At 41.7% G+C, this 22,610-nt stretch overlaps 1 protein-coding gene across 2 annotated transcripts in view; it reads left to right on the top strand.

Moving 5' to 3' along the window:
• The window catches only part of GRM3 (glutamate metabotropic receptor 3), a 144,035-nt gene that overhangs the window by 41,730 nt on the left and 79,695 nt on the right, over nucleotides 1-22,610 (top strand). Inside the window, exon 1 of one of the 2 annotated variants that reach the window (XM_083575039.1) lies at nucleotides 16,539-17,389. The exons of the other annotated variant lie outside the window; for it this stretch is intronic. The gene's annotated coding sequence lies outside the window, so the exon portion shown is untranslated. Of the gene's footprint in view, nucleotides 1-16,538; nucleotides 17,390-22,610 lie in introns of those variants that run through there. 2 annotated transcript variants of the gene reach the window in all.

Raw genomic sequence — 22,610 nt, 5'->3', positions numbered from 1 at the left:
TCATCCTGAAACAAAGTTCTTAACCTGAGGTACTGTTTCTGGGTTAGCGGAGTCTGTAACCTGAAGTGTTTGTAACCCGAGGTACCACTGTACATTGTGAAAAATTGGTTTGAAGTCCACATCGTGGTAATGGTTTTATAATATTCAACATGGCAAAATATTGCAAGTCATGATCAATGTGTGTGTTATGTAAAAAACCATGACGTGGGAAAAACCATGAAGCCAGTCATGGCTTCTCTAAAGATTCCTTCTGCCCCTGTTTTTCTGTACCATAACATAACAGTTTTAACAATACGTTAAAGGTAAGCAAAAATGTATCAGTTTTAGACCCCTAAGTATCAGCAGTTTGCAGGACATGACTCTGTTCACTTCTACATAGTTTCATCCTTATTCCAGACATTGTGATATATCAGTGATATCATGATGTTTAGCTGGCGATATTTCATCATATATTGCCAGGTCAAAAATTATGAAGCTGATATCACGATATGGACTTCAAACCGGTTTTGTACGATATAGCAATATATCACCCAGCCCTAGCTAATAGTTAAACCCCTGGGCTGCATTAGAGTAGAAATTTGGTAAATCCTTGGAGGATAGGTTTAGCAATGCCTATTAGTTATGGAAACTCTATGGCACCACCACCACGAGGGGCAGAATGCACAGTATATCAGTCGCTGGTGAGGAGTATTGGGAGAGGTTATTGCCTTCATGCCCTGTTTGTTGGCTCCCTGGAGGCATCTGGCTGGCAACTCCAGGCCTTGAGTTGTCCAGTAAGATTCTTCTTATGTTCCCTCCTGCTGTAGATAGTAGGATTTCCACTGCACCTCAGCCCATGTAAGAAAGTTAAGAGTAGCTTTCTCAGCTTGTAATTTTGCAAACACATGGCCCATGCTTGGAGTAAGAGGCTGGCCTGTGTTCAGAGCATGGGTAGGAAAACTATGGCCTTGGGAAACCAGGAAAACAATCGCCTTCTAAATCTGGCCCGCGGACAGTACGGGAATCAGCATGTTTTTACATGAGTACAATGTGTGCTTTTATTTAAAATGCATCTCTGGGTTATTTGTGGGGCATAGGAATTCATTCATCATCATCCCCCCAATATAGTCCGGCCCCCCCACAAGGTCTGAGGGACAGTGAACCACACCCTGCTGAAAAAGTTTGCTGACCCCTTCTCTTTTTCATGCAGAGTCATCATGCATATAGAAGAACAAGTCTTGCTGAAGCAGCAGCAGCATGGCTTCCACAATGGTAAAAAGGTAAAGGTACCCCTGCCCGTACGGGCCAGTCTTGCCAGACTCTAGGGTTGTGCGCTCATCTCACTCTATAGGCCGGGAGCCAGCGCTGTCCGCAGATACTTCCGGGTCACGTGGCCAGCGTGACAAGCTGCATCTGGTGAGCCAGCGCAGCACACGGAACGCCGTTTTACCTTCCCGCTGGTAAGCGGTCCCTATTTATCTACTTGCACCCGGGGGTGCTTTCGAACTGCTAGGTTGGCAGGCGCTGGGACCGAACGATGGGAGCGCACCCCGCCACGGGGATTCGAACCGCCGACCATGCGATCGGCAAGTCCGGCGCTGAGGTTTTACCCACAGCGCCACCCGCGTCCCCTATGGTAAGTCCACAATGGTAAGTCCTACCAAACTAACTTTTAGGCTTCTTTGCGAAAGTCTATAAGGAGTGATCCATTAGATATTGCATATTTATGCTTTCAAAATTATTTTAATAAAGTCCCTCACCAAGGTCTCCTGAGTAAGCTGAGCAGTCATGGGATAAAAAGAGTAATTGGTTAAAGAACAGAAAGCAGAGAGTAGGAATAAATGCGTAGTTCTTCCAATGGAGGAACATATGAAGTGAAGTCTTCCAAAGATTAATTTTGGGACCTGAGCCTTTTAATTTGTGTATAAATGACCTAGAGCAGTGAGCTGGCCAGGTTTGCTGATAACAACAAATTGTTTGAGGTGATAAGAATCAAAAGAGATTTAAAGAGTTCAAAAACAATCTCCAAACTGGGCAAATAAACAGTATGACAAAGCCAATTCGTCCTATGGAACTGTAAATACATATACTTTGGTGCAAAATAATAATAATAATAATAATAATAATAATAATAATAATAATTTGCATATGTACAAATGGGATCTGAACTGGAGGAGACTGCCCAGGAAAGAGACCTGGGGCTCATAGTGGTTACCTTGATGAAGATGTCAACCCAGTGTGTAGCAGCTGTGAAAACAGAAAATTCCATGTTAAGAAACATTCTCAAAGAAATAGAAAAGGATATTGCCTATAACATAATGCCATTAAACAATCCAATGGTGAAACTGCACTTGAAATGCTGTGTTCGGTTCTGATCTCTGCGCCCCCAAGACAGATATTGCACAGCTGGAAAAGTCTCAGAAAATGGCAAATGAAATGACTGTGGGGCTGGAACATCTCCCCTATGAGAAAAAGCTGCAACATTTGGGGCTTTTTAATTCAGAAAAAGGGTGGGGAAGTGGAGACGTGACAGGTGCATAGCATTAATGTTTGGTGTAAAGAAAGTGGACAGAGAGACATTTTACTTCCTCTCTCAAAATACTAGAAACAAAGTTCACTCAGTAAAGCTGAATTCTGAAAGATTTAGGACACACACAAAAAAGTACTTCTTCATGCAATCTATAAATTATGGAATTTGCTACCACAGGATGTAGTGGTGGTGATCAATCTGGATAGCTTTAAAAGGAGTTTAGACAAATTGATGGAAGATACGACTTTCAATGTAATAATGTCTCTGTACTGCTTGCGATATTGGAAGTTGTGTGCCTCTGAATACAGGAGACTGGGGAGCCCAGGTGGAGAGCACTCTTTGTGTCCTGCTTTTGGGCTTCCCATAGGACTCACGCTGGCCACTGTGAGAACAGGATACTGGACCAGATAGGCCTTTGATCTGACCAAGCAGGGCTCTTTGGGTCTTATGAACCTGGTGGATCTTGCAAGGCAGGAGAGGGGTAACAACCAGCAGAGTTTTTTCACAGCTTAGTGGGTGCAGCCTAACAATTAGAAAAATCACACACTGTTCCCCAAGTCCAACAACAAAACAATCTAACACCAAAGCCAACGTGTAGAATGGTCAGATCTACTTCATGTAGTCCTACTCACAGTAGACCCACTGAAGTTACTGAAAGTGACTAACCTAGGTTTATTCATTTCAATAGTCAGAATAGACTCATCAGACAGAATTGACTCGTCCTGCTCAGAATAGATGAATTTGGAACTTAGCTGACTACAACTCGGGGGGTCTAGAGGCTAAGCAAAAGTAAATATGGTTTACAGAACAATAAACCACTGTGAGATAACACTTGTTTATTTAACCAAGGAGGAAATGACACATTTTCAAGTGTTACAGTAATTTCAGAACAGATCAGCAGGCCATTGGTCCCAGCCAGAAAATTATATAAGGAATTTTACTTTGAGTTCTGTAATAGAATTTCTTCAGTTCACTGGCGGATGATGTGAAAAATGTTATCGCAAAGCTGCAGTGACACATTAGAAACTAATATGGCGTTTAATCAACTGCAATATAAACCCATTATTTCAGTCATGGCAAGCTTATGAAAGGAAATCATTCCCATCAAAACACTTTTAAGTTCCCCTTGATTTACACTTCAATGTGGATTGAAAAAGTTTTTTAAAAAAATCTTACACCCTTTTTTACTACGCTGATTGTGTACATAGAAAAAGGTAATTAAGGATGTTAAAGGGTAACAACTATTTCATACTATGTGATCTTGAATATGATGAACCCTTCTTGAAATGTTGATCTAGCTTCCCTAAGGATGAGTCAGTCTGTCGTGCATTTGCAGTCATTGATTTTTCTGCAGTAGCGTGGGAAATTCTGTCATCCCACCCACAGGTCTACATCAGTGGTGTAGGGCTGAGATGGCAGTGTTGGGGACATTACACACGGAAGGCCAGTCATTTCATGGTGTTTGTTGACACATCTGCAAACCATGACCCACATTGTAACAGCTAAATGACATTACATTGCAGATTCCTTGAAATTGCCCTTTCTTTTCTGCTTTTTCATTCAGCTGTGGGTGGCTGTGGTCATGCAGAGGGAAGCCTGTGCGATAGAGAACCTGTGGTTTTTCAGATGCTGTTGGACTCCATCTCAAGAGGTCATAGGAGTTCTAATCTAGCAATATCTGGAAAATCACAAGGTTCCCAACCCCTGGTTCATTATTTCCTGACCATGAATGTAAACACACAGACTGCAGACTTCATGGGAGGAGTTTATACCCGTTGGTCGCAACTCTTAAGAACCGCCACTAGAGCTCTGAAAGTTGCAATTAAGTGGTGTTTAATGACAGATTTGTTTATCTGCTGTCTTTATCTCTGCTGTCAGAGATGACAAGGGATTAACTTCCAGAAGCTCTAGAGTGGATTGTTCACCATCAGGATAGAAAAATTCTATCGGGTGAGTGATCTGGGAGTGGGAGAAAATTTCAGCATTCCCAAGCACCACTTAGAATCATAGAATCATAGAGTTGGAAGAGACCACAAGGGCCATCAAGTCCAACCCCCTGCCAAGCAGGAAACACCATCAGAGCACTCCTGACATATGGTTGTCAAGCCTCTGCTTAAAGACCTCCAAAGAAGGAGACTCCACCACACTCCTTGGCAGCAAATTCCACTGTCGAACAGCTCTTACTGTCAGGAAGTTCTTCCTAATGTTTAGGTGGAATCTTCTTTCTTGTAGTTTGGATCCATTGCTCCGTGTCCGCTTCTCTGGAGCAGCAGAAAACAACCTTTCTCCCTCCTCTATGTGACATCCTTTTATATATTTGAACATGGCTATCATATCAGCCCTTAACCTCCTCTTCTCCAGGCTAAACATGCCCAGCTCCCTTAGCCGTTCCTCATAAGGCATCGTTTCCAGGCCTTTGACCATTTTGGTTGCCCTCCTCTGGACACGTTCCAGTTTGTCAGTGTCCTTCTTGAACTGTGGTGCCCAGAACTGGACACAGTACTCCAGGTGAGGTCTGACCAGAGCAGAATACAGTGGCACTATTACTTCCCTTGATCTAGATGCTATACTCCTATTGATGCAGCCCAGAATTGCATTGGCTTTTTTAGCTGCCGCGTCACACTGTTGGCTCATGTCAAGTTTGTGGTCCACCAAGACTCCTAGATCCTTTTCACATGTACTGCTCTCAAGCCAGGTGTCACCCATCTTGTATTTGTGCCTCTCATTTTTTTTGCCCAAGTGCAGTACATTTCTCCCTGTTAAAATTCATCTTGTTTGTTTTGGCCCAGTTCTCTAATCTGTCAAGGTCGTTTTGAAGTGTGATCCTGTCCTCTGGGGTGTTAGCCACCCCTAGTTTGGTGCCATCTGCAAATTTGATCAGGATGCCCTTGAGTCCATCATCCAAGTCGTTGATAAAGATGTTGAATAAGACTGGGCCCAAGACAGAACCCTGTGGCACCCCACTAGTCACTCTTCTAAGTGACTTAAGATGCTGGAGATCAATCCAACAAAAAGATTTGCCACTTCTCCAATCCTTCTATTTTCTCTTTAACTATCTTTGAAACTACACCTATAAATTAATTGGGAAGTTATCTATGTGTCAGTTTAAGTGCTTGTGCAAAATATGACCTGAGGACTGACTCAAGTTATTAGTGATGGTGCTCAGGAGAACATAAGCAAAAAGCTCAATTTGAAATATAAATCAAAGAAATATAGACACAGACAGGAGATTCTCTATCTCTGAAAAGTTTTCTATTGGGCTTGTTCTGTGGTGCTTTTCAGTCTTCCTTGTTAAGATTTATGCCACTGGTAAGAAAAATGGTGTGTGTGGCGGGGGGAGATTGGAATTCTAAGCATTCCAAGGACACACCATTTAACTGTGAGAGGACTGGACTACGAAAGTAAAGGTACCCCTGCCCGTACGGGCCAGTTGTGTCCGACTCTAGGGTTGTGCGCCCATCTCACTTAAGAGGCCGGGGGCCAGCGCTGTCCGGAGACACTTCCGGGTCACGTGGCCAGCGTGACAAAGATGCTCTGGTGAGCCAGCACCAGCGCAGCACACGGAAACGCCGTTTACCTTCCCGCTATAAAGTGGGACCTATTTATCTACTTGCACTTAAGGGTGCTTTCGAACTGCTAGGTGGGCAGGCGCTGGGACCGAAAGACGGGAACTCAGCAATTCGAACTGCTAGGTGGGCAATAGCTGGGACCGAAAGACGGGAACTCAGCAATTCGAACTGCTAGGTGGGCAGGAGCTGGGACCGAAAGATGGGAGCTCACCCCGCTGCGGGGATTCGAACCGCCGACCATGCGATCGGCAAGCCCTAGGTGCTGAGGTTTTACCCACAGCGCCACCCGCGTCCCCGGACTACAAAAGTACGTGACCGCTAATATGAAGAGTTTGAAAGGCCTCCCATTGACAGTTAATGTGGCAAGAGCACTGTTTGAAGAAATCAATGCATAGATGGGGGAAATGATCCTAAGAGAATATATTGATGCAGTGCCAGAATTGCAAGAAAAGGAGATGCAAGCTGCAGACTCAACTTGGGGGAGGGGGGAGCCAAAGGGAAAGAAGAAAAAATCCTTGAATCAGAGATGCAGAATGGAATGCAGAATGGAATGGCAGAGTTGTAAATGGGTGAGCAAAGGCTGGAGGTAACAGAACTGCCAAATACTGGAGTTTTGATTTTGGAGAAACCCCCAGGAGTGGAAGTACAGCAGAGAAAGGATAGAATTTGTGTGCAATTTGAATGGAATCTTGTCCCTCTGGTTAACTAGAAGAAGAGGAGAAAAATCAACAGGATTGATGAACTGATATATGGATACAGGACTGATATCTGGATGAAAATGACACAGGAAATGGATTGGGATGTGAATTAAGATTTTAAAACAATTGAACTACTATATGTTAATATACAAATACAGTAAAAAAAAGTTTTCTTTTGGAGGAGGAGATAAAGAATAAAGAGGGAATGTTTTATAATTGTGAAGGCAGTAACTGGAGAATCTCCTTTAGAATTTCTGCGCTGAAAAAAAGTAAATGAACTGGAGAGCTCTGGATGGAAGGTGAGGAAAACAATGTCCAGTAAATGGAAACATAACTGAGTAACCCAGATTGTGCATCTGACTATTTTGAAGAAATTTTGTATACACAACTGACAGGTGGGTAGCTGGAGGTCCTTTTATTTATTTCTTCTCTCTTAATGTTTATATTTCTTGGTAGCATATTATTATCCCTATATTCTTGCTCTCTCTCAATGTACTTTGGTAAGAACTATATACAAATGAAGGGGAAGGACAGTATGGACCCCATGGGAGAGGTGGGTCAGGGGAGATCTCACAGGGTGGGAGGCTGTGAGACGAGAAGGATGAGCCCAGGTGAGAGCACGGCTTCCTCTGTAGGGGATGAAAGTTGAGATACAGTGGTGACGGAGTTTCTTTTTCTGTTTCTTCTTTCTTCAGTTTCATTCTTCTCTTTATTTCCTGTAGATTAGTTTCTTTCGTTCATTGCATTGTATTTCATTGTATTGTGAAAATGTATTGTGAAAACTTATTTATTGTGAAACAATTTTTAAAAATCCCCAAACAAAAGTAAACACAGAGGCTACTTTCAGGCTAAACTTTATTCCTTCTTCTTGGTGCTTCCTTACCTGCTGTTTGTTTGTTTGTTTATTATTAATTTATTTATACCCCATCATTTTCCTGATAGAGACTCAAGGCAGCTTACAGATAAAATAAGAACAACTAAAAACATTGGCAGAAGTGCTGGTGGTGGTCGTGGGGACAATTATTAAAAAACAATTAAACACACACACACACACACAATTTCAATTAAAAACATACCAGCAATCGCAGCACAAATAGGATGGCAGCAGCCCACTCATTAAAAATCAGTTCCCACTCACTCACATATCATAAAAGTTACCGCACTTCAAAACTTTGGAAGGGTATCAGGTTTTGCTTTGAATAAAGAAAAAACGAAACTAATGGTAAAAAACATGGGAGATCAAGAGAAAAAGGAACTGGTAGAAAAATTTGGATTACAAATTGTAAAAAAAGTGAAATATTTAGGTATACAAATAACAATGAAAAATATAAATTTGTTTGAAGATAATTATAAAAAAAATTGGGAAGAAACAAAAAGAGAAATGGAAACTTGGACAAGATTGAAATTAACTCTGGGGTAGAATTTCGGCTATTAAAATGAATATCTTACCAAAACTTCTGTTCCTTTTTCAAATGATTCCCATAATAGGTAAAGATGATTGTTTTAAAAAATGGAAAATGGACCTAACAAAGTTTATATGGCAAGGCAAAAAGCCACGGATCAAACATAAATTATTAACCGACATAAAAGAGCGGGGAGGTTTTGGATTCCCAGACCTGAGACTATATTACGATGCAGCATGCTTTACTTGGATCAAGGATTGGATCAAATTGGATAACAGTGACATTTTGGATTTGGAGGGATGGAACAACAGATATGGTTGGCATGCCTATCTAATTTATAACAAAGTGGCAGTCCATAAAGAATTTCTAAGCCACGTAATTAGAAATGCATTATACAAGGTCTGGGTGAGACATAGAAGGTTGTTAGAACCAAAAACCCCATGGTGGGTCTCACCGCTAGAAGTAATATCGGTTAAAAAGAAAAATACTATAGGAAGAATGGCAACATACCAGCAGCTCCTAAAGGAAGAACAGGGCCAATTAAAACTAAGACCATATGATGAGGTGACCCAGTACTGTACCACATGGTTACAATATCACCAAATTGCACAAATATTCAACCAGGATAAAGTAATAGGATTTGAAAAAGAAGAACCAAAATTACAAAAAGTATTATTACAAAACTCAAAAAAATATATATCCAAAATGTATAATTTATTATTAGAATGGGAATTAAAGGATGAAGAAGTAAAAGAAGTTATGATTAAATGGGCATGTGATATAGGATATGTAATTCGGCTGGACCAATGGGAGAAATTATGGAAATATGATATTAAATTCACGGCATGTTATACAATAAGAGAAAATTTTATGAAAATGGTGTACCAATGGTACTTAACTCCGGTAAAATTGGCTAAAATTTACAAATTAAAATCGAATACCTGTTGGAGATGTAAAAAAGAAATAGGAACAATGTTTCACATGTGGTGGGAATGCCGACCTATTAAACAATTCTGGAATGAAACCTATGAAGAACTCAAAAAGATGTTTAAAATATCTTTCAGGAAAAAACCGGAGGCATTCCTTTTAGGTTTAATTACAAATGATATCCCCGAAAATCAAAGGAAAGTATTCCTTTATGCAACAACAGCTGCCAGGATGCTTATAGCTAAAAACTGGAAAGGCAGAAAAATTCCATCAGTGAAAGATTGGCAAATTAAATTTTGTGAATACATAAATCTGGCAAGACTCACAGCTTACATAAGGGGACAATCGGACCAGAAATTATTAAAAGAATGGGGATGTGCTAAAGAGTATATGAAAAAACATTGTTCTGGAGTTAGTATATTGGTATGTAATGAATGATGCTTTACAGGGTTTAAGAAAAAGAAAAAAGGGTGTTAAAAAAAAAAGTACCAAGGTGGAAGTAATCTAATTAGACACAACAATACAGTAAGAGTAAATTTTTTGAGGTCTTAGAACAAAGAAAGGAAGTCAATTTGTGTTTATGTACGTAATAATATGGTTTTTTTTCTGCAGATGTGTGCTTTTTCGTTTTTGTTTAGTTTTGTTTTGTTTCCTTTGCTCTTTTTTTTTTTCGTTTTTCTGTTTTTTTTCCTATATGTTCCGGGGATTTTTGTTTGTATAGTTTTATTTTGGATTCAATGTTTGTAATTTTTGTTATGATTCTGCATTGAAAATAAAAATTTTTTTTTAAAAAAAAGTTACCGCACTTCTAGAAATCAAGCAGAATTGAGTGCTCATTTTGATGTTAACTGTTTCCGGGGGGGGGGGGGTCAGTTTGCAACCCTGTTAACTAGAAAAATCACAGGAATGTTGCACTGTAAATTCTCCATTTACTGGAGAGCCAGTGTGGTGTAGTGGTTAAGAGCAGTGGACTCGTATTCTGGTGAACCGGGTTCGCTTCCCCACTCCTCCACCTGCAGCTGCTGGGTGACCTTGGGCCAGTCACACTTCTCTGAAGTCTCTCAGCCCCACTCATCTCACAGTGTGTTTGTTGTGGGGGAGGAAGGGAAAGGAGATTGTTAGCCGCTTTGAGACTCCTTAGGGTAGTGATAAAGCGGGATGTCAAATCCAAACTCCTCCTCCTCCCATGGTTTTTCAAGATAACACCACACAAAATTTGGGGTGATATCCTTGCTTGAGGTTCTTCCCCACCATTTCAAATTCAGTGAGGCATGGCAATATATTGATCAAAGAGCAACAGAGCCATAATTCAAAAGGTACCACAAGTACAAAAGGAATGTGAGAAAATGCTAGCACAATAACTGGTCAGATGAACACATTAAACCCCACGTCTGAATGCAGCCACACTCATTCACTGCATTCTGCGGATGATACTCCCCCCCCCCCCTTGTTGGGAGCCTCCTGCCTGGGGGAGGGGGCAGGACCAGAGCCAAAACTGGGTGGAGAACCCTCTTTGCCCTACCCCTCTCTTCATCCACCCCAGAGCTGCCCCAAGACATTGTGCTACCTGAGGCAAAGGACAAGATAATGACTTACACCTATTCCATGTGCTCCTACAAACTCCACAGGCAGCTGAATCTCCTTTCAACACTGGCAATGGGATAACATCCCCCCACTCCACTAGTAGACAACAGTCTATGGGGTGCATGACAGGCATGGGCACACATATCTTTGGCCAGAGGGCTAAGCAGGAGTTGTTGGTGTGGCCTGCTGCTGCCCCACAAAAGGGCATTGCTTCACCTTGCCCAATGAGGGCCAGCCCTGTGCCCCTATGCATGTCCCCCAGTTTTCTCCCTTCTTTTCCACCTGTACGAACACAAAGAATAGAGCAGCAGGTTGCCCCCACCCCCATGGATCTGAGAACATGAAGAAACATTCAGAAGTGCCAAAGTATGCATTGTATTTGTCATGGATAGGTATATATATGGCTGCCACATGGCAACTGACCCCTCCTTTCTGCTGCATTATTTGAAATGTCTTTGCAAGAAATTTCTTCCCAATACAGTGGTACCTCTGGTTATGTACTTAATTCGTTCTGGAGGTCCGTTCTTAACCTGAAACTGTTCTTAACGTGAAGCACCACTTTAGCTAATGGGGCCTCCTGCTGCCGCCATGCCGCCGGAGCACGATTTCTGTTCTCATCTTGAAGCAAAGTTCTTTTTTTTTTTTATAAGATTTTTATTAAAGTTTTACAAAAAAGAAAAATAGAAATTCACAGAATAAAAAACCATAAATTACAGAAAAAAGAAACACACAAAAGAAAAAAAAATACAGAAAGAAAAACACAACTAATTAAGAAAAATTACATTTAAACAAAGAAACAATAAAACCATTCAATTTTTCCAATCACCTCAATTTCATATGCTTATGTTCTTGACCTCCTCGCACCTTCCCCTTTTTGTATTCCCATTCAAATATTTAATTCAGCAAATTCTTACCCTTTATCAAATGTTAAACTTTGTACCATAACATATACTATATCCCTATTTTTCAACCAATTATCAATACCTTTTTTGCATAATCTTAATAACTTTTATCACTAATTACCACTTATTACCCATCCAAGCACAATTTTAACACTCATTAATTTTATAATATTTCTGAAGATAGTCTTTGAATTTCTTCCAGTCTTCTTCCACCAACTCTTCTCCCAGGTCTCGGATTCTGTCAGTCATTTCCGCCAATTCCATATAGTCTATCAGCTTCATCTGCCATTCTTCCAGGGTGGGTAGCTCTTGTGTCTTCCAATACTTTGCGATGATAATTCTTGCTGCTGTTGTTGCGTACATAAAGAAATTTCTATCTTTCTTTGGCACCAATTGGCCCACCATGCCCAAGAGAAAGGCCTCTGGCTTCTTAAGGAATGTATATCTAAAGATTTTTTTCATTTCGTTATATATCATCTCCCAGAAAGCCTTAATCTTTGGGCATGTCCACCAAAGGTGAAAGAATGTTCCTTCACTTTCTTTACACTTCCAACATTTATTGTCAGGCAAATGGTAGATTTTTGCAAGCTTGACTGGTGTCATGTACCACCTGTATATCATTTTCATAATATTCTCTCTTAGGGCATTACATGCCTTGAAGCAAAGTTCTTAACCCGAGGTACTATTTCTGGGTTAGCAGAGTCTGTAACCTGAAGTGTATGCAACCCGAGGTACCACTGTAATTATTTTAATACGTAGCTCAACTGTTCTCTGGATTCTCAAATGTTCATACAATATTTATCTAAGATATTTCATTTCAATATTTGATAAGTGACAAAGGATGCCATTTCATAGGTGTTAGTACCCAGTGGTGGGAATCCAATATTATATAGCATCTGATATCACTATGAATTTCTGGGCCAGAGGCAATCTGAGGTGAGGCAAGGAGAGAGGCATGGTCAGTATTCACAAATGTTAGGTAGAGAAGGGAGCCCATAGATAGGGGAAAAGCTATCTTGGGCAGCATTCTTATGGCAAATGCAATACATATTCTGGCCCAAATGAAAATGCTGGACTGAACATGAAATGCTTCAGTGTGCATTGGCCCTCATGGTGAAAACTGTGTGGCATAAACCCAAGACTTGCTCCTCTATTATGCAACACAATTATCCTTGTTAATTTGACTGATTCTTCTTATTCTATTAAAGCAATTCTTAGAAAACCATCTTAGAGAACCCAGCCACTATGGCCAATTATCACCCAGTCTCAAATATTCCATTCCTGGGCCAGGTGATTGAGCGGGTGGTCACTGAACAAGTCCAGGCACGCCTGGAGGATGCAGAAAGTTTGGATTCCTTCCAGTCGGGTTTCAGACCCCATCATGAAAGCTGCCTTAGTTGTGCTGGTCAATAATCTCCAGTGGGCTTGGGACAGAGGTGAAAGCTGTTTCCTGGTTCTGCTGGATCTCCCAGTGGCTTTTGATACCGTCGAGGACAGTATCCTGCTGGACCATCTAGAGGGGCTGGGAGTTGGGGACACTGTTATGTAGTCCTTCCACTCCTTCCTCCTGGGCTGTGTTCAGGAAGTACGGGGAGTGAGTGTTCAGACCCTGAGCTCTCGCTTGTGGGGTGCCTCAGGGCTGTCCTCTCCCCCATGCTTTTTAACATCTACATGAAGCCACTGGGAGAGATCATCAGGGGGTTGGGCTGGGTGTTTAGCACATGGGTGCTACATGTTGTTTAAGTGACTGTGTTATAATTTATAGTATTGGAATGTGGGTTCTTTGGTATGTTGTTATATTTGCTGTTGTTTTGCTGTGGTATTATGAAATGTTTTTGGAGTGTTTGTTTGATGCCCAGGCAGCATCCCTGTTTCATAGAATCATAGAACTGTAGAGTTGGAAGGGATCCCAAGGGTCATCTAGTCCAACCCCCTGCAATTCAGGAATTTATTTGTTCTAAGCCACTTTGAGCACAAATTTGTGTGTGTGTGTGTGTGTGTGTGTGTGTGTGTGTAAAAGTGGCATACAAATAAAATGCATGAAAGTCGGCAGGGAGGGAGAGAATCAGGGCAAAGAAGCCCTGTGTGGGAGCATCTATGGAGTGACAGAGTTAGAATGGAAATGATTCTGGTAGGTTTAGGGAATGAAGAAAATGAGTTGTATTCTGTCATCCTTAATGACAGAAAGTTTATCACTGCAATGTTGTGTGTGTGTGTGTGTTTTAATATGAAGAGCTTTACAAACATTTAAAACAAATAATTGAAATAAATATACCATATATTTGTCAAGCAGGATATGAACTCTCTCTCTCTCTGTATGTGTGTGGTTTGGGAATGAAATATGTTGTTCTGCTGCCCTGTGGTGATAAATAAACACTTCTTTTTTGATTGCCAAGATCACTGCAGGGTTATTTCCAAAGGTTTTTTTTTTAAAGATATTTATTGCAGTTTTACAAAAACATAAATTTAAAAAGGTCATATAAAAAGAAAGAAATACAAAAAAAACCATAGAAAAATACATGAAAAAGAAAAAAGAAGAATAAAAACAAATCCATTTTTTGTAACCCTAACTCATTATCTTATTTCCTTGGCCTCCTCACACCTCCCCTTTTTGTATTCCCATTCGGCAGCACATATACTAAAATTGGAACGATACAGAGAAGATTAGCATGGCCCCTGCGCAAGGATGATAGAAGGTTTTAACAATGTTTTTGGGTGGCATGCATATTTGTGGTATGACAAGGTTAAAGCACATAAAGCATTTAAAAACCATATTGTCAGGAAAGCATTGTTCAATGTCTGGATAAGATACAAAGACTTATTGGAAAATAAAACCCCAAGGTGGTTGTCACCAATGGAAGCGAAGGCTCAGAAAAAGCTCAATATGGAGGCCAAATGGCCGAAATATTAGGAAATACTGGAACAAGAAGGAGACAAATTGAAATTGCAGAGTTTTGAGAAATTAAAAGATAAAGTGCGAGACTGGCTTCATTATTATCAAATAAGAGAGGCCTATAATTTGGATAAAAAAATTGGCTTCCAGGTGGAAAAATCAAAATTGGAAACAGAACTGTTAGATCCCAAAACTAAGATACTTTCAAGAATGTATAACTTGCTGTTAAAATGGAATACGCAGGATGAAACGGCTAAATCTGCTATGATTAAATGGGCACAAGATATTGGTCATAACATTATGTTTGCTGACTGGGAACAGTTGTGGACCACCGGTATGAAATTTATGGCATGTAATGCCTTAAGAGAGAATATTATGAAAATGATTTACAGGTGGTACATGACACCAGTCAAGCTTGCAAAAATATATCATTTGCCCGATAATAAATGTTGGAAATGTAAAGAGAATGAAGGTACATTCTTTCACCTTTGGTGGACGTGCCCAAAGATTAAGGCTTTCTGGGAGATGATCTATAATGAAATGAAAAAGGTATTTAAATATACTTTCCTGAAGAAACCAGAGGCCTTTCTCCTGGGCATAGTCGGCCAATTGATGCCAAAGAAGGACAGAACTTTCTTTATGTACGCAACAACAGCAGCAAGAATACTGATTGCAAAGTATTGGAAGACACAAGATTTACCCACCCTGGAAGAGTGGCAGATGAAGGTGATGGACTATATGGAATTGGCGGAAATGACTGGCAGAATCCGAGACCTGGGAGAAGAGTTGGTGGAAGAAGACTGGAAGAAATTTAAAGACTATCTGCAGAAACACTATAAAATTAATGAATGTTAAAATGATGTTGGATTGAAAATAAGTGGCATTAGCAACAAAGTTAACAAGAGTATGCAAAATTGAATTGATAATGGATGAAAATATAGAGTTATAATATGTTAAGATACAGAGTTAAGATAAACGAAAGAGGGTAAGGATTTGCTGATTTGATTATTTCCAAAGTTTTTTAGAGTGAAGAAGAAACCAAATTTATTTCTCTTTACAACATCCCCTAATTTCGGCTCCACATAAGGCACTTCCTTGTTGCTTCCAAGCCTTTTTGCCCCTTCTTTTACGAAATGCTTCTCGATACTTAATGGCAAGCGTGTCTGCCAACAAAGCACATGCTACTTCTGTGAGACAAATTGCCAAATTATCCATTGCTTGGGTTTGGGTCAAGTCTTGTGCACTCCTGCATTTCACTCTTCATGATTTATACAGGTTGGTTTTAGTGAGGACTTTAATTTATGGTTTTCTCCTGTTGCATTCTGCCTTGGAGGGATTTTTAATTTTGAAAAGTAGGATATAAATAAATGTCTTTTCCCTAGATGCATCCATAGCTAGCTCTCAAATGATATTGTACCCGTACAGAGTTGGACCACTGCCCCCAAGGTTTTTTGGGGAGGGCGGCTGAATTATCTTCATTCTAAACTCAGTTTTCACCTCCATGTGTTGAAAGACAATGAGCTTGCTAACACCTGGCTGTTCTGGTACAAGTCCTTCATTTTTCTCATATATATATGAAATATATATATGAATATATATATATAAAGTTATACTGTATTAATAATAACTATATACCTGTATGTATTATACTGTGTACAATACCTAATATATTAAATATCCTAAAAGATTCTTAATTTTTATCATCATGATTATTTCACCTTCCCCCCCCCCCTTCACTCCCCTGTTGATTGTCAGAGAACATAAGCACACTTTATTAAAGGCACATTTTAAATTCCAAGCCAAACTGTCATTAAGATCAATGAACCACAGTGAGGAGTTTGTGAATGGCTATTTCTCAGAATAGAGACAATAGGAGAATCTAAGTTGATATACCACCCCGGACAGAAGCAGACAGAGGCAGCGGATAGTGACCCTGATTTTGCATTCCAGCCTCTCTGTGTCATCCCCCACCCCCCGCAACACTATCCAGCTCCCCCAAGCCAGTGGGTCTTGTCTACCTATCGCTGCGGGAAAGATGCAAACAACAGGCTGCAGCATCCTGAGCGTTCTCGGGGAAGGGAAACGGGCGCGTCTCCCTCTCCGCCCGGCCCAATCACAGAGCATCCCGCGGAGATTGATGAGGGCGTTGCTAGGAGACGGCCGCGTCTGGTCCTCCAGAAGCAGGGACCGGAGGGGCTGGGGCTCTTGCCCGGGCTGCAAGTGGAGTGAAACAGCCGAGGGGGACGAGGCGCGCATCAAAGTCTGCCTCTCCAGGGCTGTCACTCCAGAGCAGAAGCAACACGGGGCTGCAGCAGGAGGAAAGGCAGATTTAGACCTCTCAAGGGCTACCTGCCGATTTCAGCCGCCGGCCATGCGAAGTTAGCCCCATGTCCATCCCGCTAGCCCAATCCTAGGCAAGCGAGCACGGGAGGGGGGTCGCCCAGAGCTCTGGATTTGAGGGGGGCAGAGAGTGTGTGTGTGAGAGAGAGGCGATAGGTTTGGAAGGGAGAAGCAGTCCCCAGATGCGGGGCTGCAGCAAAGCGCATCACTTGGGGACAGCGAAACTTCTCCGATTTGGGGCTGTGTGGGGAAGGGTGGCGGGTGGAGGAGAAGGAGGGCTTGGGAAAGGGGGCCGATCTCCGCTGCGCGCTGCCTCTTCCCGACGCCCCCTGGCCCCCACCCGTCTCCGCTCACGCCAGCCTTGATGCCCAGAGGGGCGGGGGGTCAGGGGGAGGAGGAGGAGGAAGAGGACCACCTTCCCCAAGGAAGAGGGTGCGGGCATTTCCCCGGGGTGCCTCCACATCTCTTTCGGATCTCTAAGGACGCCCGCCCGCGCTATGGTGACGAGGTGGAGGACCAGAAGTGCAGCCGCCGCCGCCAGCGAGCGTCGCCCGCCAGCGCCAGGTAAGGCGACATCCTCCGCCTCCTCCTCGGGAGAAGCTGCCCAGGACCGAAAGCGGGCGAGGGCGGCAGGGGGAAAGTTTTCGGCGCAAGGGCTCGCTCGGGAAGCGTCGTGGTGTCTTCGGGATAAGCTGGGCCAGCAGCCCAGGCGAGGAATGACTGAATCCGAAGGGGATCCGCGCAGAGAGAAAGCGAGAGCTCAGGAGCCCTCCAGGAGGAAGGTGGAGCCCTATGCAGTGGCTCCCCAAATATTATTATTTATAATAATTGCTATTATATATGCATTTGGAATAGAGAAGGTGTTGTGGTTAAGGATTGCTGAGCAAGCGGGTGGGCTGGATGTCCCCCAAGACCCCCTCCAAGACTCTAATCCTCTATGATGGACTTCATGCTCATGTGTGGTTTGACTCTGGATTCGCATGCCTGGATGGTTAGCGTTGGTCTGCTCCTCCCGGGAAGTCTTCGAACTTCGTATGCAGGGGATGGGCAAGTGGGAAAGGGTTTGCAGCAGAGCATCTCTAGGGACCTGGCACTCCTGCAGTGGGGAAGAGAGCAGAGAAGCAGGGGCTGGAAATCCGGCTTGTTTTATTTCCTGGGTGTAAACGGGAGCCTTCAAAAGATGTAGCAGGTGTGAGCCCTCTTGTTCTCTCTTGACCTCTTCCTGCATGCCCCAAATAAAAAAGAGAGAGAGGAGAGAGAAATTTGAGGGAAGCAAATGATGAGACTTGCAGCCAAGAGGGCTTTACTTGTTTGTTTGTTGCATGAGGTTTTTGGCTCTTAAATCTGATGGCCAATAACAAACAGAATTTCCTCCTTAAAGGCAAAGCAAGAGTGAAGAGATTCAGAACACAGAAATGACCAGATATAGTGGTTAGAGATCTAAACATTTTGGGGACAATCTGCCAGGAGGTGCTGTGCAAGCCCCACTGAATGCTCCTGCAAAGCTCCCATTTATTTCCAGGAGACTTGCATGAGAGAACTTCCTGTTAGGTTGAGCTGTCAGAGTGTCTTCATTATTTTATGTAAAAATGTCAGTCCTCAGACAGGGGGACCAAAACAGAAGATCACCTTCGGTTCCTTGTCCCCATTGTGATTCCATAGTCACCAATATTCTAGGGCGACCTACCCATAGCACATTTGTTTAGTTATGAAACTATAGCCCAATCCTCATTTATATCTTTCTTTTCACTGTTTTCTCTGTTGGCAAGACCTTTCTCATTTTATACTCATTTTTGTATGTTTTGTGTATATGCATATTCTTTTTATGCTTGCTATAGAAGTTATCTTTGCCTTTGGAATGTGGGTCATATGTATATATTTAGCACTATACACAGTTTATGTCAGTTATTTTCCACACCTTTTAATTTACTGTGTGCATTTTAATTTCAAGTCTATTTGCTTAATAATTTTACTGTTTGTACCAATTTCAGAGGAATGGGGTGGAATCCAGGACTTAGCTTTAAAATGTATTTATCTAAGAAAAGCAATTGTAGCTCTGTGTTTTTTTAATCTTTAAGAAATGCCATTAACTGATTTGGTAGGGAAGTGATCAAATTTTAGTTTTAAAATACCTTTCTTGGCAGAATGTAAAGTCAAACAGCCTAAGGACACTGACTTAGCCTGAATTTCCACTCATACAATCCCTTGGTTGGTTAAATATTCATGAAAACAATTTGCAAGGTGTAGAAGTCACCTGATCAAATATATTGTCACAGAACAATGGCTGTACATTTTCAGGATATTCCTCTCTCTTCTGCATGAATGATATTGCTTGCTGCTTGCATGTTTTGATCCAGGCAATCAGAGTAAAACCATACTATTTATTTACTCTAGACGAAGCTGCAAGTGAACACATTTTAAAAAAACAAAATCATGGTGCTTTAAAATATTTGAACATAATCTTTCAGTTGTAGGGCAGATCTGTGAATATGCATGAGAAAACTTCTTGACCCATTAATTAGTGAGTGATCAGAGCCACAGAACTTCAATGGTGGAAAGAGACACAGCTCAGCCTTTTGTACTTCTTTGTTCATAAATATTTTACCCCTGTATCATCCATTGTGCCAACTATCCAAAAACTATCAATGTTTCTGTGATCAGCTGTTGTAGAGCCATAAGAACACAAACAATTTTTCTCAAATTCTGTACCATGGAGACTAAAATAACTTAATAATATGAAAATAAAAAACTGCGGGTCTTTTAAGGTGCTACAAGACTCTTTGATGCTGCTGTTGCTGTTTTTTAAAAAATGGCATTTTAGGGGGTGCTATTTGCCAGCATATGTTCAAAATACATTACATAAAATGCAGCATTTTTAATAAATACCAGCGAGAAATCATCCTCCCAATACTGAGAACTGTGGTTCACATAGACATAGACATCAATTGACTACACTTGGTGGCTATCAGCTGAGTACATGAGCTTATTGTTTCAAAATCAATTTATGTGGAGTGTGCTAGATTTGTGATCACATTTTCACACATGCTGGTCTTCACCACATGTTACTTGCATTCTTCACTAGATGAATCTGCCATGAGAATCAGCTCAGACCCTATAGGGTACAGTAATATATAGCTAATGTTCTGTGCTGTGCTATCTTTGAACAGATTCAGCCCATTCTTAAGCATGTGTACTAAACCATGCTATCTTCAAAGCTGCTCCCTCCCAGGTAAGTGTGCATAGGGTGGGATTCAGTTTACTCAGAATAGACCTACTGAAATTAATGGACCTAACTTAGCCATGTGCTAAAATTTAGTTGAATTCCACCCACAGAACTGCAACTTCAGTGAAACAAAAACCTGAATTTGAGGGCTGCCAACTCTTCAGCCTTGCCTTTGATCACAGATTGATATGCAGAGCAGACATTAGCAAGTAATAATGTTTAGCTCTATGGTGTGAAGAGCTTCAGATTGTAGTTTTTCCACACATCAAGCTGCCACTCAAGGCACAGGAGCAGGTCAAGCTGATTATCCCCCCCCCCTTTCCTGGTTAGTTTAGAACCCTAATAAATAATGTGGGGTTGGCCTTAGCTGAACCTATAGTTTCCAGGTGCAAGTGTAGAAATAACGAAGGAGCAAAAGTGAGCATTGTGCTGAGAACCAGTTGCACGGAGCAAATGTTTCACACAGATATAATCAGTCAATCTGTGTTACAACTATGACATCTTTTCCTCTAAAGAATAGGAAGGGGTCCATTCCAAGTGCAGAGAAGCTTAAGCACCAGGTTGCCACCTTTCTTTCCGACAGAGGCTCTGTGCCTTAAAAGGGGGTGTGGTCAGCTAAAACCCAACAAATGAAAGCTTTTTAAGGACATGGGGATCAGTGACTGAACTGAACCTCATGCAGTTCTGCCTGCCATGTAGCTGGTAAAAGGCAAGAGCCTCCCATTAATAAATAGGGGCTCCAATTAACACAATAACCAAATTGAACACCGAAGGCTTTTGATAAGGCAAAAATAAAAATCTCTTGGGTTTTCAGATGTGTGAATGACTGTAAGCTGGCTAAACCATCACATCACCCTTAAGTCATGGGCCCTTTAGCTGAGTTTCCTCCATTGCAGGGGGTTGAACTAGATGACCCTCGGGGTCTCTTCCAAATCTCTGATTCTAAGTGTTGCCTGCAAACCAGCTGTAAGATACAAGAATGAATTTTCCAGCTGAAGTTACCCCATTCCTAACACCCAAAGCTCCCCTGTGTCCAAATTATCATAGGCTATGTCAGTTAGAGCCACAGCTACAGAGTCTATCCCCCCTATTTTTTTCTCTCAGCGACTGTTCCTTTGTACAATGAAAACATTTTCAAAACACATGGAAGCAAGATGCTAATTCACGGCCTGACTTAGTTCATCCTGCCATTTGCCCCAATCCCCAAACTTTAGCTCACTGAGAATAAATAACTTTTTACCTTTGATTTCCGGTGCAACCTAGTTATCATGACAAAGACTGCAGTCCTAACCCCATTTTCCTGGCAGTATACCCCACTGAATTCAATAGGACTTACTTCTGAGTAGACATGGTTCAGCTTGCACTGTCAGTTGACCTGAATTGTAGTTACCAAATCAACATAATAACTGCAAGCAAAACAAGGTGAAACTAACATTATGAAGCACTGTTAAATTGATGGCCTGTCCTATGAAATGTAGTGTAATTTTAAACTGGGAGTGAGTAATTCAGTGGAAAACTATCTAGGAACACAAAAATCATGGACAAATTACTATCATATTCTGGGTGACAGAGGACAAACCCAAAACGGGTATGATAGAACGTGGGCTTTAACACACAAACGGAGAGCTGTTGCTAAATGCTGGGAGACTGTGCTTCCTTGCTCTCTGCTTAATCTAGCCCACATGGTTCCTTCTTTCTCATTTTCCCTTTCTCTGTCTAAGCAAGGTTCCAGCCCTGAAAGCACATGGACTGAGCAGCAAGAAACTAGAAGACAGGACCAGGAAACAGACATAGCCTCTGTGCTTGGCACATATCTCTACTCACATGCATCTAGTGCTTCCCTGTATTTCATGAGTCCTTCTTCCCAGACTATGACAAAATTATGAGAACCAGCATTCCAAATTCTGCAAAAGGAAACCCTCTGAAACGGGTTATGCAATGCAAAACCTGCATTGCACACCTGCAATCATGGCATTTATTGTACAAATAGCTAATTGCCAAAAGTTTGTGAAGCAGGTATTGGTAAGCTCTGAAGAGGAGACAGGGAGTCTTCTTCTCAAAGTAAAAATACAACGGAACATGCATAAGCCCTTATGGGGCCCAGCTTCACTTTGTCAAAAAAACAGTAGAGAGAGATTCTACTTTTTCTCTAAATGTTTCAAGTCATTTCAGTCATTTCAAATCTCTCCCCAGGATTTATTCACATTATTATTTTTTGGCTAGATATCAATATTGCACGTGTAAAATTTCATTCACATCTACAGCTGTTACAAAGAGCTTCTTTCTTCCCAAGCCTAAGACTCATGCGCCAGCGCATGACTGCTGAAGAGAAGTGATACACCAGCAGCTGTGCTGGTGAGGCAGTATCACACAGCAGGATATTGTGGCAATTTTGAGCACAATGCTGATGGAATCACAGAGAGATATATCAGAATAGTTAGCATCAATATATCATGTTAAGTGATCAAAGTGGTTCCTTCCTTTTGGGGGGAAACCCAACAACACCAGTGAATTGGTGGGATCAGGCCATAAAGGTCCATCTCTGCTGATATGCAAAGACGA

This window comes from Podarcis filfolensis, assembly GCF_964270895.1.
Source record: "Podarcis filfolensis genome assembly, chromosome: 10".
Taxonomy (NCBI): Eukaryota; Metazoa; Chordata; class Lepidosauria; order Squamata; family Lacertidae; genus Podarcis; species Podarcis filfolensis.
This window is presented reverse-complemented; position numbering and strand designations above follow the sequence as displayed.